This window comes from Durio zibethinus, chromosome 25 (assembly GCF_047325235.1).
Source record: "Durio zibethinus cultivar Kanyao isolate XHJ-2024 chromosome 25, ASM4732523v1, whole genome shotgun sequence".
NCBI lineage: Eukaryota > Viridiplantae > Streptophyta > Magnoliopsida > Malvales > Malvaceae > Durio > Durio zibethinus.
Window position 1 is genome coordinate 19494239 of NC_143186.1, and position 19111 is coordinate 19513349.

A 19111-nucleotide genomic window follows, 5' to 3' on the forward strand; every position below is an offset into this window, starting at 1 on the left:
AAATTATATCGCTTTATTTTGTATTATATATGAGGCTGGAGGCTACCAATTAGTCTCATTTGTATTACATCTTTACTTTATGGGTAAAACATATATTTTTTAAATGAGCTAACTTATTTAGGGGATTTTTATTTGTATATCTACAAAAAATTCAATATTTGTTAACAGTAGTATAATTTGTTGATAGAATGATAAAATTTTCGTTTCAATGATTACGGATTAATTTTTTATAATCTCAAATATATAAAAAAATTTTAATATTTGTGTTAATTAATTTCTCTTGTACGTGTTGTTAATTACTCTATGACACCACTGGAAATTATTTATGGCTCCCCAAAATTGTGGTTGGTGCAAAGGTGGTCGTGGTCAGGTGTTGCTGGCAATCCAAGTCGATTTGGCTGAAAGTTCCAGAATGGACAAAAGAGATTAAGAAAAAAAAAAAATTCCTTTGGTCAGTCCCAAACATGAGCTACAAATTTATGACCACATGAAATAGTGGGATCAAATTTTCAAAAGTAACGGTGTTTTAAATTATAAAAGAACTTATATATATCTACAATTGTGACTGGTTGGCCAGCTTTTGCTGAATACTTGTTTGTATTTTCTTCTATTTCAACAACCAAAACAGAAGTTCTCTGCAAACTTCTCTGCTTCATTGTGGAAAAAATATGTTTGATTTTGACTCATAATGAAAATCTATTATAATATATAAATTGAGATTTAAATTTTAATTTATAAGATATTTTTTATAAAATAAAATTATAAAATTATAAGTTAAAATAAAATTTTAAAATATTTCGATATAAGATTCAAGTGTTGCAATGTATGTATTGATTTGCAAAGTTATACATATAAAATTAGTCTGCAAAGTTTATCAAAACAATATCCAAATTTTGGACTTGAAGAACTTTGACTAAAAATATTGTTTCCATCTCAAATGAATAATTTGGATCGGATTTGGATTAAATCATTTTGGATAAAAAAATTTAAGTTAAATTATTTTGAATTTAATCATTTTGAATTTAACACTCGAATTATTTTTATTAATTATTTTATATTCAAATTCTTGATTTTTAAAATTAAATTAATATAATTTCATATTTATTTTTCGGTTCATAGAAAATTTGAGTTGTTAACTATTTTTTATCAAATTAAATTGAATCTAATTTAGATTCATATGGATTGGGACGGTTTGTTAGGTTTGAGTCAAATTTCACGGTTCAAGTACTTACTTAAAAAAGTGATCCATAGGCTATGGCGGCAGCTGCTTCGTAGTTGAGTCATGGTTGCTGGGTGGTTTCCGTCAGCAGTCTTTAATTTCTGCACCACGTGCGTAGAAAGGAGAGACTGCGTAGGAGCTTTGATCAAAATATTTTTGTCATATTGAATTCCTTGCTGGGATTTGGTAGAATTAATTTCACCAAATAGCTGCTTTAGTCAGAGAAGTACCAAGTTTTCTAGCCAAAAATTTTGAATAGATTTGTTTGTCTTAGATTTAGAATTACCACTTAAATAGTGTGAAAGTAGATTTTATTATGTAAAATATTAAAATTTATATATTTATATTATATTATAATTTATATTAATACGAAAATATAAAATATATATTTTTAATTTTATTAAATTTATATATAATAATTATTAAAATTTTAAATTATATTATTTTTATAATTTTTATTTATGTCGTATTAATATCATTCTATCCTATCATATTTTAAATTATCATATTTATTTTTAATTTTTCGCGGTTGCTGGGTTTTTAATTAATTTATTATATATTTTATGATTTTTTGTGTTTTCCATGATATAACAGTTGTCTGTAAGGTTAAGTTGTCTATTTTAAAATTGACATCAACCATCTACAGCCACTTGTGACATATTATGAACGCTAATTCTGGTACAATTACTGATCTAAGTCACCAATTCTTGGTCTTCGTTAAGAAATAGACTAGAGGGGAACTCAGCGATTGACAGGCACCGCAAAAAATTGTTCAAATGGGCACTTTTGTAAATAGGAATCGTTGTCATTAATTATCTTTCTTTCTTGACTCTCAAAGTTGGTGAAGTCTATACAGTGTAATTTATTAATTACAAGAATCATATGAGTAACCCTTGTCACATTAGATTGGGGATTCTGGGCATTTATTATATGACAATAAACTTCAGAACGATAATTATAAAATTTTGGAAGAAAAAAATGTAAAAAAAAAAAAAAATAATTATAGTGATCAAGTTAAATTATAAAAATGACATATATTAAATAATTATTTTAAGAAAATAAAATGATTTAATAATATTGTCAATAATTAATTCATAAACATATAAATAATAAAATTATTAACATACATATATCGTTAGTAAATCAATTCAAATAATATTTAAAGTGCAAAAATAAAAAAAATAAATATGCTTTAATAAATTAATTATAATTATTTTTAGTGAATTTATTTATCAATGTAAATTACATGTGCAATTGTTTTCACAATAATAGAGAACCAAATTCAATATAATTATTTCATTTTTATGCATACTAATAATTTTTTATATCCTTCTATTTATACTTTTATTTGAAGAAAAATCCAATTTTGTGTCTTAATATAAGTCTAGTTATAAAAAATGTGTAGTAATAAAAGATAAAATTAATTTAAAATGAAATTTATAAAAACTAGTAATGGTATTTAATCAATGACTTGTAACCTTTTTAAAATTAAAATTTTATTAAGGGTATTTTAATTAATTATTTTTAGAACTTTTTGAGTTTATTTATAAAAAAAGCATAATAATAAAAAATTTTATTTAAATTAAATTTTATAAAAATATAATAAGTGTATTTTAATCAATTACTTTTAATACTTTTAAAATTAAAATTTTTAAATTTTAAGTAGTTTAATTTTCATAAACTCTATTTTTAATTTTAGTTTATTTAAATTAAATTTAAATAAATTAAAAAATTATATATTTAAAAATAAATTTATTAATTTTAAAATTAATAGGAGTATTTAAATCAATAACTTTTAACACTTTTAAAATTCATATATTTATATAGAATAAATAGATGATATGGAGATCCATACTTAATTTACGACGTATTATTTATTTTTATATAAAAATATCATAATTTTGTATCACAAAAAATGTTTCATAAATTTAAATTTAGATATATTTATGTTATACCATATTCATATATTCTTTTTATTTGGAATTGAAGGCGTCACATATCATGTACATATCACATATATATGTTATAGACATGTCTCTCTCTTTTGCCATAAAGACAAAGCTGCTACTGCTTGAAGATTGTTCTACTGAAGATATTATTATTATTCTTAAGCATAGTATTTCCAGGGTGATACTTCACCAGATAGATGTCAGGAACTCAGGATTTTAATGAAGGCACCGAGAACCTCTTTTTAAGCAAAGAACTGCAGTGATATTGATGAGATAAATTAGAAGCCCGAAAATGGATATAATCATTGTTTATATTCTCTGGGAAGCAACAATGGAACAACAGGGCTAACAGCCTTTGAGTTTTGGTACTAGGCTTTATCCATTGGATGCATCTAAGCGCTTTAGAAAAGATCCACCTTTGATTTAATGCTAACGTCAAAGCATTCCTATCTGCCTAGTGGTTTCTAGATTTTTCATTAGTTCAACTCTTACCTCCATAATTCTTCATTTATTATTTTAAATCATCTATTAATAGAATATTTGATTCTCAATTTCAATGATAAGATGAATCCTTTATGGTTTCAACTGATACAACATATATATCATTTATATATAAAAGTGTAAATTTTAAAACTATTAATAATGAACGATTTAAATATTTTTATAAAATTTTAAATTAATAAATTTATTCTTAAATATGTATAACTTTTATTAATTTATTTAAATTTAATTGAAATCAACTAAAATTAAAAATAGAGTTTATGTAAAATTAAATTGTTTAAAATTTTAAAATTTTAATTTTAAAAGTATTAAAAGTGATCGCTTAAAATATCTTTAGTAAATGTTTTTATATGAATTTTTTTACTATTAGACTCTTTCTTTTTATTATTAGACTAAAAAAAAAATTAAAAGTGATTGATTAAAATACTTTTAATAAAATTTTAATTTAAAAAATGTTAAAAGTGATTGATCAAAATGTCATTAGTAATTTTTATAGAAATTTTAATTTACATATATATATTTTTATTATTTGACTCTTTTTATAAGTAAAATGATTTTTCACATCAAATAATCCATGTGGTTGAATGATCTAACATGAATTATTTTAAGTAAAAAATTATCAAGTAAAATAAAATTAATTATTTTTGATGAATTCTTTCAAGATATGATTTTATTTTATTTTTTAAAATTATGTATTTTAATATTTTGTATAATTAAAATTTATGTATAATAAAATTTTTAAAATAAAAGAAAATTTAAGTTTTTAGTTTATCAAAAGTACCATTATAATTAATTTATAAAAGCACCAATGGAAGATTATTTTAAGCAAAAAAATAAAATGAAAGATTGATTAGTTATGCATAACTCTATCACATTTATATGACAAAAAAAGTTAATGTTATATGATGTTTCAATAAAAAAATATATAAATACATTATCAAACTTTTTTATGATTAATATGAAACATTTTTATTTGATGAAACATTATATTCTAATTATCCATTTTATATTAGTTGAAGAATATTAACTATTATATAAAAATTTTTGAGGTTATCATATTAGATAATATTTGTTCAAAGGAATTGAAATTTATCAAATTAATTATCACTTTACATCTAAAATAAAAAATTATTATAAATTATAATTTAACTAAATTTAAAAGTGATTTAAAGGCATTCATTATCAAAATTTATTTGATAAATCTTTATTTAATTGTGTGTTTTAGTATTTCAATTATTTTTAATTTTGACTTCTTATAATTTCAAGTTAGATTTTAGACTTAGGATCAGCGATCAATTAGGTTAAATCAAGTTTTATCATCTATTTCTATTCATAGCATATGTAATTATTCACTTATACATTTGAGCCCATTTGACTTAATAATTGATGCATACTTCTTTTTATTTAAAAAGGTAGATTTAAATCATCCTAAATTTAAATAAAAAATAAGTATATTGAATTACTTACAATTTCAATTTCACTTTAGAAATTCTCTTAAAATTAATTAAGTAATTTAACCACAAAAACAACAAAAATAAAACATTGAAGATAAAGGGAAAAGAAACTTAAATAAAAAAAAAAAGCTTTTAAATTATTACAGAAGATGAATTACTAATATTGGATTTTAATTGGGTTATTATTTCAATTCAAATTTTGATTATATTCATTCATTTTAGATTTTAAATAATTACTAAGTTGTTAACGTTTTAAAATTAATTGAAATGAAGTTAAGTTAGTTCAATTTTATAATAACGTGTATTATATTATTTTTAATTAAATTAAATTTTAAAATAAGTAAAAATTTTATTTATATTTAATTTGAGTTTTGAATTGTTTCAAGTTTGAATTTATTAATTCATGCTATTTTAACTATATTTTTATGACAGTTGTAATAAATTTCAAAATAAAATGAAAACACAATACAATAAAAATTTAAGTACAAAAGTGATAGAGTTATATATGACAATTTTAGAAAAAAATCCTTATGCCCAAGTTTTGTAGAGATTAAAATATTTGTTTTGAGGATTTTAAAATTCATATTGTACAAATGTTAATATTAATCAACAAATTTATAATTATTCATTTGTTAATCAAGTTACTATTATATAAGTCAAAGAAGACAATTCAAACATTTCATAGCTCAAACTCGTTCATGAAGATAGCATAAAGTTAAATATTATTTTGGTTGTTATAACTCTTTATAATATTTTTTACTCTTTACAAGTGAAAAAGTTAATTGACATCAAAATATCAAAAAAGTCATTTTGAATGATGGTAATAAGAGTGAAGTAACAATTAAAAATATATTATCTTTTCGTTTAGTAAAAGAAATTTTTTTATGGAGAATGTGAAACATTCTTTACTTTTTCTAAATGGAGAAGTTGATTGACATCAAAATATCCAAAAAGCTATTTTGAATGGTGGTAATTAGAATGAAGTAACAATTTAAAATATATCATGTTTTCATTTAGTAAAAAAAAAAATTATGAAGAATGCGAAAATAATTATTATGAATATAATATTTTTTAAAATTTTGTTTGTTTAATTTTTATAAATTTTATTTAGTAAATAAGTTCAAATTACTTTTATCATATATATAACAAAATTTTTACTTAAAATTGTATACTTAAAAATAGAAAACATAAGGTAAAGTTTATTACTTCCATTGATGATAGAATACTTCCAAACTTTCAGTATTTTATATACAATTTTAGTTCGCTAACAAGTATGAAAATATATATACTAATAATTCAATCAAATCATCAATAATGCTTATCTTAATATCTACTATTTTACCATGAACTAAAAAATTTGAAGAAAATCTTTAAAATATTTACTTAATATATATTATATATTTATTTATTTTAGTTTTAATACTTATATTAGTAAAAAAAGTTATGATTTTAACTTATTATTACATGTTAAGCTTTGGAGTAAATTAAGAGCATTTACTCATACTTTTCAAATCATTTAAACTTGAACTTTTTCTTGTTTTTTTCTCTATCTTACAAATTACATAATTTAGCATGCATTGTGATTATTTTCTTTTTGGATATACATAAATTAATGATAACATAGTAGTAAATAATTAATAACTTAGTAATTAATCAGTGAAAAGTTAAATGTAATCAATATAATATAGTAATAATCATCGATAATTTATTGATAAATTAATGATAACTTAATAATAAATGAACAATAATTTAGTAATAAATAATTGATAACTTTTTAGTAAATCCGTATAGTAAATCCGTAATAATATAATAACATATGATAATACCTTAATAGTAAATCAATTATAATATAGTTGTAAATGTATAATAACATAATACTAAATCAAGGATAACTTAACAAAAAAAAGTGATAATTTAGTAGTTAATTATTGATAATTTAGTAATAAATCAATAATAATTTAGTAGAAATTAGTAATAATTTAATAGTAAATCAACTTCAGTTTAATATAATTAATTGATAGTAAATCAATAATAAATTAGTTGTAAATAATTGATAATTTAGTACTTAATCATTAAAAACTTAAAAGTAAATCAGTATAACTTAGCAGTAAATAATTTATAACATAATAGTTAATCAGTAATAATTTAATAATAAATCATGCATAATTTAATATAAATTAATAACAACTTGATCGTGAATCGTAGATAATTTAGTGATAAATTGATAATAATTTTGTAGTAAATAATCAAAAATTAAGTGGTAAGTCAATGATACTCCAATAGTAAATATATAAAAATGTAATAATAAATAATTGATAATTTAATAGTAAATTAATAACTTAGCAATAAATCACTAATAACATGATAGTAAATTACTAATCACTTAATTGTAAATCAATGATACTTTAGTAGTATATTAGTTAATTATTGATAAATTTTTAGTGAATTATCGATAAATTAATAGTAAATTAATTATAGCTTTATAATAAATTATCAATAACTTAGTGGTAAATCACCAACAATTTAATAAAAATCATTCACAACATAATGATAAATATTTTATTACTTAATGGGAAATCATTCATAAATTATAAGTAAATATCTTTGATAATTTAGACGTAAATATTTCATACTTAGTAGTAAATATTTGATAAATTAATTGTCAATCATTGAAAATTTTTTTATATTTGAAGTTGCTTATGATTGAACCCTGGTTACTAATAGAAACAAAGTTAAAACTTTCATTTTTATGGCTAGGATAAACTTATCACGAACTTATTCAATAAAAAGAATTAGTGAAAAAAATCGAAAGTTAAATAAAACAATAATGTTGTTATATAAAAAGAAAATTTTCTCATATATTATTAGTGAGTTGTTCAAATTCCATGTTTCATGGTTTTAAAAGCATAACAGCATATTAGTAAATTAATGATAGGTTAATAAAAATAAGTGATAATTTAGTTGTTAATTATTAATAACTTAATAAAAAATTAATTATAACTTAATAATAAATTAGAAATAACTTAATAGTAAGTAAATTTCAATTTAGTAGTAATTAATAGATAAATTTAGTAGTAAGTTATAAATAATTTAATATTAAATCAATGATAATTTAGTAGTTTATTATTGAAATTTAAAAGTAAATCGATATAACTTAGTAGTAGTTAATCATTAATAACTTAATAGTAAATTATAGATAATTTAATATAAATTAGTGATAACTTGATAATGAATCATGATTAATTTTGTAATAAATTTATGATTATTTTATAGTAAATAACAAAAAACTAAATAGCAAATTAAAGATAACAAAATAGTAAACGCATAATAACATAATAGTAACTCATTGATAATTTATATGTAAATTATTGATAATTTAGTAGTAAATTATTAATTATTAATATCTTTGTAGTAACTCATTAATAAATTAATAATAAATCAGTTATAATTTTATTACAAATCATCAATAATTTAATAGTAAATCATTAACAATTTAATAGTAAATCATTCATAACTTAATAATAAATCATTCATAAGTTAATAGTAAATCAATACTAATTTAGTAGTAAATTATTGATAATTTAATAATATATCATTGATAGCTTAGTAGTAATTTGCTGATAATATAATAATAAATTAATGATAACTTAATTGTAAATTATTGATAAACTTTTTGGACATAAAGTGGTTAGAAATTGAATCTTGATTATTAGTAGAAACGAAACTTGAAATTTTATCTTAGGAGATTTGGATAAATTTATCACGAACCTATTTAATAAAAAATTTAGTGAAAAAAATTCTAAATTTGAATGAAAATAATATTGTTATTATATAAAAAATTATCTTATACTAAAATTAAATCTGAGCATTCTTACTGGATTCATTGTTAAATATATGATAATTGAAATTTTATCAACAATTATTAAAAGTATATTATAAGTTACTAAATGGTTAATTATTAAAATTACCAAAATTTTATCAACATCAAGAGGTTATTAAAATTTTATCAATGATTACTAAAATTGTATCAAAAATTACTAAAATTTTATCAAAAGCTATCAAAATCAAAATTATATAAAAAATTATCAAATTTACTTACATTATATCAAAATCAAAATTAAATTAATATTAAAAAATTATCAAAATTTACTTACATTATATCAAAATCAAAATTAAATTAATATTATTTATCATTGTTATCATAATATCAAAAAAATTTTATTAATATAAATTTTTAGAGATAAAAATTATACGTGCGTCATGCATGTGTTAAAAATTATTATATATATATATATATATATATATATATATATATATATATATATATATATATATATATATATATATATATACACACACACACAAGTGTGTGTAAGCGCGCACATTAATATTAATACGGAATTGAACATTTCATTATGCACTACAAGCAAGAAAATCGATAGCATTGCCTATGATAGTGGGCTGGTGGCCCAAACAATAGTACATAGAATAATGCAGCATAAGATCTTCTTCCGCGTGCTTCTACGCTACATTGGAAGAAATGGTAAGGAGTAGGAACTAGGAGAAGTTCATTTTTCCTCCTGAAAGTCAAGCCAATGGCCTCAGTCATGTCTATATCTTCTTGCTTCATTCCGTTTGGCAACTTCCAATCAAAATGGAACAACAATTGGGGAAGTGGTAGCTCCACATTAGTTAGTACAAATAGTATGCCAGGACATATCCTCCGTCCAGCCCCAAAAGGGATAAACTCAAAATTTGTCCCCATGAAATCAACTGAACTATTCAGAAACCTTTCCGGATAAAACTTTTCAGGTTCAGGCCTATAATTAGGATCTCTTCCAATTGCCCAGGCATTGACAATGATTCTTGTCTTGGAAGGATTCTCAAATCCATTAACCTCACAATCCTAGCTACATTCTCTTGGAATCAAAATAGCTACATTCTCTTTTATAACAGATTTTAGATACTTAAGTTCAGGAATGCCTGTTTCATTTACATTTCCTTGTCCTCAAGTACCCTTCTTACCTCAGCTTGTGCTTCTGTCATAACCCTAGGGTTTTTAATAATTTCTGACATTGCCCGTTCTACAGTTGTTGCTGATATCTCGCTTCCACCACTGAAAATGTCCTAAAAAAAAAGCATAATAGCTTTAGGCCACTAAAATTTACCAAAATTTTCTCAAGATATTTGATGGAGAAAAACTTGTTTCTGAAAGAATGAGTCAATTCGTATGTGCCTAAGTCGACTGTGTTTGAACTTTCAAAGAATAGCATGACATATTTTGCTTTAACTATTCATTATACAAAACAAGTAGAGTCATGATGATGATTAACTCTATTTTCCCTCCAAAAGATGAGGAAACTTTTTCTAAATGGAATCCAAAATAGCTCTTGCAGTTTACTCTAAAAAAAAATTCACGACGTACTTTGGGAACAATTACTCTGTTACAGGTCGATGTAGTGAATAAAACTCACCTGTATAATGGCTTTGATGTTGCTGTCAGATAAGGGAAGTTCACCATGCTCCTGAAGCCTTAAAAGAACATCAACTAGATCTTTCTCTACTTCTTCACTTCTGCATTTTGCTCTTGCTCTACTCTCTTTGTGGTCATTAACAATATTGCCAAGTATCCTGTCAGCCTCTCCATGAATATTTTCAACTTTATGCCTTAGACCACAAACAAGATCAAGCACTTTAAGTGAAGGAAAAAATTCGGCAATGAAGAAACCTGAACTCATCTTGGAATGTTTTGAAATAACTGATATGAATGTTTCTTGGTCTTTGCATTTTTCACCAAAGGTTGCCCTTGCTGTTATGGCATATGTAGTCGAGAAAACTTTCTCACCAAGATTGACAGGAACTCCATCTTTTACTTGTATCCTTTTGATGAGATTCAACACTTCCCCTTCTCTTATTGATTGGAATGAATGGACACAAGCTGCATTGAGAAGCTCCATCATGCAAAAATTTCTCGGTTGTCTCCAATAGTTTCCATATGGTACAAATGCAATATCTGTATACCCATAAGTGGTGATCATTGGAACAACAACAAAAGGCCTATAAGCAAAGATGATATCGTGTTTTCATAATCTCTTTAGCAATTTCTGGAGAAGAAACTGTTGGGATTTTCCTTGAATCTCAGAATCCCACATCAAAAGTTATAAGAGTTTTGAGTTTGTCTTATATTTCGCATCAGGAGTTTTGTAAAGGTATAAGGAGTTTAACCTTTATAAATAAGATATTTTTGTTTTGGTTTGATAATCTTAAATAGTTAGACACTAAGAGAATAGCTAAATGAGTAGGCTATTAAAAATGTGTAATTAGGTTTTGGATTAAGTTTTGAGTAAGGAGTTTTTGGTGACTTTTCTCATTCCAAAAGTCTCTCCGTTGTAAAGATTTATTTAATAGTAGATTAGGTTTGGAGTAGGCCATTTTGAGATTAGGTTTGGAGTAGGCCATTTTGAGTTGGGTTGAAACAAATATATTTGTGTGTTTTTATTTTTTATTTGAACTTATTATTTTGTTCGTGGGTGCTATGTGTGCGTGTTGATTTCCCAACAAGTGGTATCAGAGCAAGGTTCGAGATTTGAGGTTTGTGGGAAGAAGAAGAGGTAGGCCCAAGAGGTCGTGAAGTAGGAATTTTAAGATGTCTAAGAAGGTATGTCTAGCATGCCTATGCCTAAGTTTGAGATTTTGTTATTTAATAAAAAAAATAATTTCATGTTATGATAAAATACGATTCAAGATCTATTAGTGCAACAAGGATTAGATCAAGCATTAGAGAGTAATAAGCCTGAGGGAATATTTGATAGCAATTGAAATAAAATAAAAAAAAGCTGTTAGTACTATTATATTGGCGCTAGTCCCAGAGGTAAAGTATAGTATATTGACTGAGAGTACTCCAAAGAATTTATGAGATAAGCTTGAAGGTATTTATGCATCGAAGTCATTGACTAATAGATTATGTTTGAAGTTGGATCTGTATTCTCTAAAAAAAAAAAGTATGAGTTTTCATAATCACCTAAATGAGTTTAATATATTGGTTTTTCAATTGCTGGTGATTTCTATTGATGGGTTAGAAGATGAAAAGAAGACTTTAATTTTGCTGTCACTTTTGCCTAAGTCTTATAGACCTTTAATTCAGACTTTGTTAGTAGGTAAGTCTATTTTGAAGTTGGATAATGTGATTGTCCTATTATGTGAGAATGAAAGGTTTATGGGAACACAGAACTTATAACCTGGAGGGAGTACACTAGCTGTAGAGGGTTTTAATCGAGAGATGACTCAAAAGAGAATTGATGGATCAAGAGAGAGATCCAAGTTAAGAGATAGAGATTATAGTGATATAGAATGTTATTATTGTGGTGAAAATGGACATATCTAAGTGCATTACAAGAAGCTAAGAAGGGATATGGCTATTTTCAAAATGGCAAATGATGAAAAAAAATCAGATGAAAGGAAGAGTGACATTGCTATTGTCGTGGTTGATGATGATAATGTTGTTTTGATTACTTGTGTGGATGAAACTCAGACTTTGAAAGCTGATAAAGATTAGGTTTAGATTCAGCTGCTACAGTCCATGTCTGCAATAATAGGAGTTGCTTTGTGAAATTAGAATGCCTATGCCTAAGTTTGAAATTCCATTATTTGATGAAAAAAGTAATTTCATATGATGGTAAAGTACGATTCAAGATCTATTAGTATAACAAGGATTGAATCAGGCATTAGAAAGAAGTAAACCTGAGGAATGTTTGACAGTAATTGAAATAGAATTAAAAAAAAAACTATTAGTATTATTAGATTGACGTTAGCCCTAGAGGTAAAGTATATTGTATTGACTGAGAGTACTCCAAGGAATTTGTGAGATAAGCTTAAGGGTATTTATGCATCGAAGTCATTGACTAACAGATTATGTTTGAAGATAGATCTATATTTTATAAATATAAAAAAAGGTACGAGTCTTCATAATCACCTTGTAGACACCCTAATTGGTCCGGGTCTAAGCCTATTAGGCCTAATTCAATAGAGTCCGAGCCTCAACCCATAGGACCCAGATTATTAGGCCTAATTGGCCATTTTTTTAAATTTTTTATTTTGGTCTTATTTTTGGGATGATCTTTTTTGGATTTATCCTTTTTTTTTTTTATTTATCATCAGTTTTGAGGTAAAACAATTAAAAATTGAAAAAATATGCCGTGAATGGATGGTGGCAAAGAGTTAAAGTTGGTTCCAATTTCTATTTGATAAATTTGATGTTTTTGTGGTAATCTGAAAGTGGTGAATTCCTAGTTAAGTAGGAACACCTTTGCTAGGTTTTATAAAAACTAGCACAAACACAAAAGCAAAAGAGGGGAGAAAAACAAAAAATGGTGAAGGAAAGACTTGGAGGGTGATTTTTGGGTTACTATTTTTGGTCGGGTTTTTCATAAAAAAGAAGGTTAGAATAAGTTCTTTGAGGTGCTGGAGACTGGCAAGCAGCATTAAACAACATGCGGCTTGGTGGCTAATTTTAGGTGTTATTCGGTGGTTTATGATTTTTGTCTTAGGGAAGCTTCAGGTTTGCAGTACCAAGAGAGATTAGGGAGAATCACAAAAGAGACACAAAAAATAAAAGCAAAAAAAAAAAGTTTAGGAGAGCTAAGCATCTGCTTCATTTCTTTCGATTTGAGACTAAAAAAGTAACTGCCAATGATCGATGCAGCCTTATTGGCAGGAATGTTCACGGATGTTCACCCAAAGCTGATAGATGAGTCATGTTGGGATTAAAAATTCACACTGGTAACAACACAAAAAATCAACAGTAAAATAAAGAAAACACCCAACTAAAAATAGAGACAGTCTTCGATAGTTGGTGGTGGTGCAAGGTGACAGCATGGACTGAAACCAATAAGAGGTTAAAAATCTGAGGTGGTTGATCCAGATTCTGGAAAAAAGGAAAAAATAGAAGAAAATACAAGCCAACAAGGCCCTCCATCATAAGAAATGGCTGACCCTGTATATCCTCTAGGTTTGGTCCACAACAAGCCCAGTCCACACAGGATATACCACTATTGCAGTTCACATATCCTGTATACCTTAGAATGCCATTAGTTTCAAACCCAGGCCATTACCATAGCTATGTAAGTCATGTCTTTACTCAAAAGGTAGTAGAACTGATCCAAGTTCCTGATCTAGATGACTTGGAAGAGAAGGAGAAAGAAAAAGCAAAGGTGGTGGAATCTCAGGAAAATTCAAAAATTAGTATGCTTGAACAAAGGTTATGAGCAGTGGAAGAAGTGGGTTTTTATGGTTCTATCGATGCTGCTGGACTCTGTTTAGTCTCGGATCTAGACATTATGATAGTTTGGTGACTCCACTAGGGATGTCTAAGAATCAGGCCAGCAAATAAATTTATGTTATCCAAAAGTCTAATAAAATTGAACCTTTTTGTATATATATATATATTTTATTCATTCATGTTTATTTGCTTTATTAATTATGTCATTCATATACATATGCATAACATGAGCTCTATACCCGAGCTTCGTCCTTTTAGAAGAGAGTAAAATACCTCTTACTTTCGTAAGGTTTAATACCTCCGCAGTGGCTAGCGAAATACTCCCACTCAAATTGAACTTTTTTTGCTTGTAGCATGTAATAGATGAGGATTAGGGTGCCTTACTAGTCTGTGATGGACAATGACGTAAGGAGCAATTTGAGAACCTTTAGACTTTAACCTCAAACCACATATAGTGAACCTTAAGAGTGTCTAACCTTAAGAGCCATCATCTTTCCCTTTTAGAATTGACCAAAAGCATAGAGTTCATTCCTCTTATTTTATGTGATGTTTTAATTTACTTAGTTATTTATTTATTCCTTTTTTTTGGGCGTACTAACCTTTTCTCTTATTCTTTTGCATTGGTTCATGCTCATATCATAAAGTTGCATAAAGAACATTTGCTTGAAAGATGATCTTCAACAAAAACTTTTTCATAGACTCCATAGAACGATTAGTTTACTTTTCATCTGTATTAGCTCATTGTAAGTTACCCAATGAAATAAAAATCTAATAAAAAAAGATGCAACTAAAGATGGGGGATTGTTTACCAATCGACTATGATTCTACCCTATCTTAAGAAACATCCATCCTCTTCAAACAAAATAATCTAGAAGAATTGGTTGATATATGGAAGAAGATGAGCCCAGCTAGACAAGAAAAGTTTTGCTAGAGATATAGACATAGAGCACACCTTCTCGCAGTAGTTGTCGATGATCAACTAATCAAAGCTACAACATATTTCTGGGATCTTACATATAAGTGTTTCATCTTCAATGAAGTAGATATGACACTAACCATTGAAGAATATTTGACTTTGTTGGGTTTGCACCTCAAGGCTCCTGATAAGATATATGTCAAAAAATACAAGTTAGGATTTTCTAAGGGTTTGGCTTAACTCATGGGGATAGACAAAGAAGTTATGGATTCTCATACAAAGAAGAAACAAGAATAGGTTTGTCTACCTTGGAAGTTCTTTCATGAGTTTCTAGTGCAACATGCCAATGAAGAACGGGGGTTAGATATATTTACCTTAGCTATATACGGAATGGTGATCTTTTCAAAGGTTTTGGGTTACATTGAAATAGTGGTGGTTGACTTCTTCGAGAGTGTGATCAATGGTTGTAACCCTTCAACGGTAATATTATCAGAGATTATCAGAGATTATCAGATCTTTAAGTTACTGTATTTAAAATGGAAGGTATTTTATAGGCTGTATATAGTTATTATACTTATGGATGAAAAGCCACTTCGAATAGAGAAAATGTGCTTTCTCAAAGCTTTACAACTATAATCGAGCTCTGATCAAGGAATTCTATGAAAGTGAGTGGTCAGAACAAAAGTCTAAAAAAGAGTGGATAGCTTTCTTACAAAAATTGACCAGTGCCTAAGTAAGATGGTTGGTCCCATGGATGAATCGTGAACTTATGTTGTATTAGTGAAGAGATAATACTGTGGTCCCACTTTTAGGTTTATGGGAAGCAACAAGTTATGCACCACTTCTAGTGAAAAGACAGTTTGGGGCAGAACAGTTCATTCTTATGACCCATGGGCTTCATTAGTTAGATTTCTCTTACAGTGAGCCAAAAACATTTCAAAGGATCAATGAGATGATTAAAGCATAGAAAAACCCTCGAAGAGTGAGTCTTGGATCGTTTATTGATAAAGTCATTCTAGGGTATTTGCTTTGGAGAGCAAAACGAAGACAGGAAATGGTATTCACTTATGAAAGCTTTCAACCGCTAACAGGAGGAAAGCTTGAAAAGACACCATCAGAATTAGAGCTTGCGACAAAAGAATTTGAGTCTGAAAAGGATAAGTTAAAGCAAAAAATCTAGAAGCTTCGAGAAAAAAAAGATCAGTGGAAAGATAGAGTTAAAATATATGAAGCCAGAGTTTGTAAAATTGCTAGAGAACATGATACAGCTATTGAAAACCTAGCAGAGTTACACTAAGAACATAAGAGGTTATGTGTAAGAGAAAGGGCCAAAGAGATAGCAGTTGTTGAATTGACTAAAGAGAATGCAAGATTGAAACAAGAATATACTGAATTGGAAAAAAAAAGTACCCAAGTATAGACAGAGAATAACATGTTGAATAGCTACCTAAGCAGGTTGAGACAAAAGTTGAATGAACAAGAAAATCATATTGCTACGTTGGTTAGAGAGCATAGAGAGTTATCATACCAAGTCTGGTGTGGTAAAAGAGAGAACTTAGGAAGACAAAAATACATTGAGCACCTAGCGACCCAAATTTGTAAGAGGGTATGCAAGGCAAGAGAGATAGTAGAAGAGGCAGAGGCATTGAAACACGTGATGGCTCCAGTAGGAGAATATGGGCAGCGTCTATTAAACTTCATCGAGGAAGCCAGAGCCCAGTATGAATAGATTAAATGATTTTATAGTTATAACTTTAGGATGATAAACTTAATGTAAATAAAAACTCTTTGGAATAAATGAAGTCTTTTAGTTAAGCACCGTCTTAAGGCAAATATTTTTTGCATAAGTGCATTTTCATTCATTGCATTCTCACTCATTACACTTAACAAAGTAACCATGAGATAGTCATACAAATTTACTAATTCTAAGATATGGTATTCAAGGTTCAAGGATAGTTTCATCTAGCGATAACCCTATCCATCGATACAACACAAGAGCTAGAGTCAGACAAATAGAGCAAGAAAATTCTCACAGATTTAAAAAATTAGAGAAAGCACAGGAAAAGATTGAGAATGAGTTGAGCAAGATTCTAGACGCTCTCAATAAGTTGAACAAGGGAAAAAAATAGAAAAAAATACAAGCCAACAAGGCCTCCCATCACAAGAAGTGGCTGACCCTTTGTATCTTCTAGGTTTTGGTCCATAACAAGTCTAGCCCACACAGGATATTTCACCACAATAATTCACATATCTTGTATACCCCGAAATACTATCAACTTCGAATCCAGGACATTACCATAGCTATGTAAATCTTGTCTTTACTGAAAAGATAGTAAAATTGATTCAAGTTCCTGATCTAGATGACTTGAAAGAGAAAGAGAAAAAAAAGTAAAGGTGGTGGAGTCTTAAGAAGATTCAAAGATTAGTATGCTTGAACAAAGATTATGAGCCTTAGAAGGGATTAGATTTTATGGTTCTGTTGATGCTATTGGGCTATGCTTAGTCCTAGACGTAGTTATTTTCTCAAAATTTAAAGTACCAAAATTTGAAAAATATGATGATACGAAGTACCCAAAAACCCATATCATTATGTACTGTCGGAAGATGACAGCCCATGCCTATAATGAAAAATTATTAATGCACATTTTTTAAGACAACCTTACAAGCTCTGCTACCAGATGGTATATCCAGCTGGACAGAACCCGCATTCTTTCTTGGAGCGATATGGCTCATAATTTCATTAGTCAATATCGGTATATTATGGATCTGCCTCCTGACTATTTATCTTTATAGAATATGAAAAAAAAGGTAATTGAGTCTTTTAAAGAATATGCTTAAAGATGGAGGGATGTAGCTTCTTAAATATAACCCCTTTTAACTGAGAAAGAGACTACAGTGCTATTTGTTAGCACTTTGAAATTTCCCTATTATGAAAAAATGATAGGAAATACAACTAAAAATTTTACTGATATGATAATTTCGAGAGAAATTATTAAAAGCGCCATCAAGAATGGTAAGCTAGAAGAAGGTGAAGCATCCACTAAAAAGGCCCTAAAGAAGAAAGAGACTGAAGCTCAAGCTGTGAGCTTTGATAGGCAACAATTTAAGGGTTATCAACATTACCCATCATAAGGATACCCCCCATATTATCTTGATGTGAATAACACCTCTCCTTATCCATACCAACCCATCCCACAGCCATTCTACCCCTAAACATACCAACCTTCCTTCAAACCTCAAAATGTCACATACAGTCCTAACACTCAACCTACCTCAAGACCTCAGACCTGTCCAGCCAACCCAATGAAAGGTTCTTGAGAGCAACGAACCACTCATGAAAAGTCTGTATTTGACCCAATTCTTATGACCTATATAGAGTTATATCGTGAGCTTTACAACAGTCATCTGATTGCTCTTAGTAAATTAGAGCCATTCAAACCACCTTACCCTAAGTGGTATGATCTCACAGCCCATTGTGACTATCATTATGAGATCACTGATCACTCTATTAAAAATTGTACTGCCTTGAAACACAAAGTGCAATGACTGATCAAGGATAGAATGATTAGTTTTGACACAGGAGGGGTAACTGCACCAAATGTTAGCTGTAATCCTTTACCTAATCATAATGTGAATGCCCTGAGTAATGAACATGAGTGCTATCTGAAAAGGAAAGTGACAGATATTAAGACATCTCTTAGTCAGTTATTTGATATTTTATGAAAAGCTGACATGAAACAACTAGTGAGTCTGTACAACTATCATGGAGTCTATATAGCTGGCACTAGTTGTAAA

At 27.3% G+C, this 19111-nt stretch overlaps 1 pseudogene; it reads right to left on the reverse strand.

Annotated features, from left to right (window-relative positions):
- Positions 1-1206: 1206 nt before the first annotated feature.
- LOC149511769 (desmethyl-deoxy-podophyllotoxin synthase-like) overlaps positions 1207-19111 on the reverse strand; it is a 33758-nt pseudogene continuing 15853 nt past the window's right edge.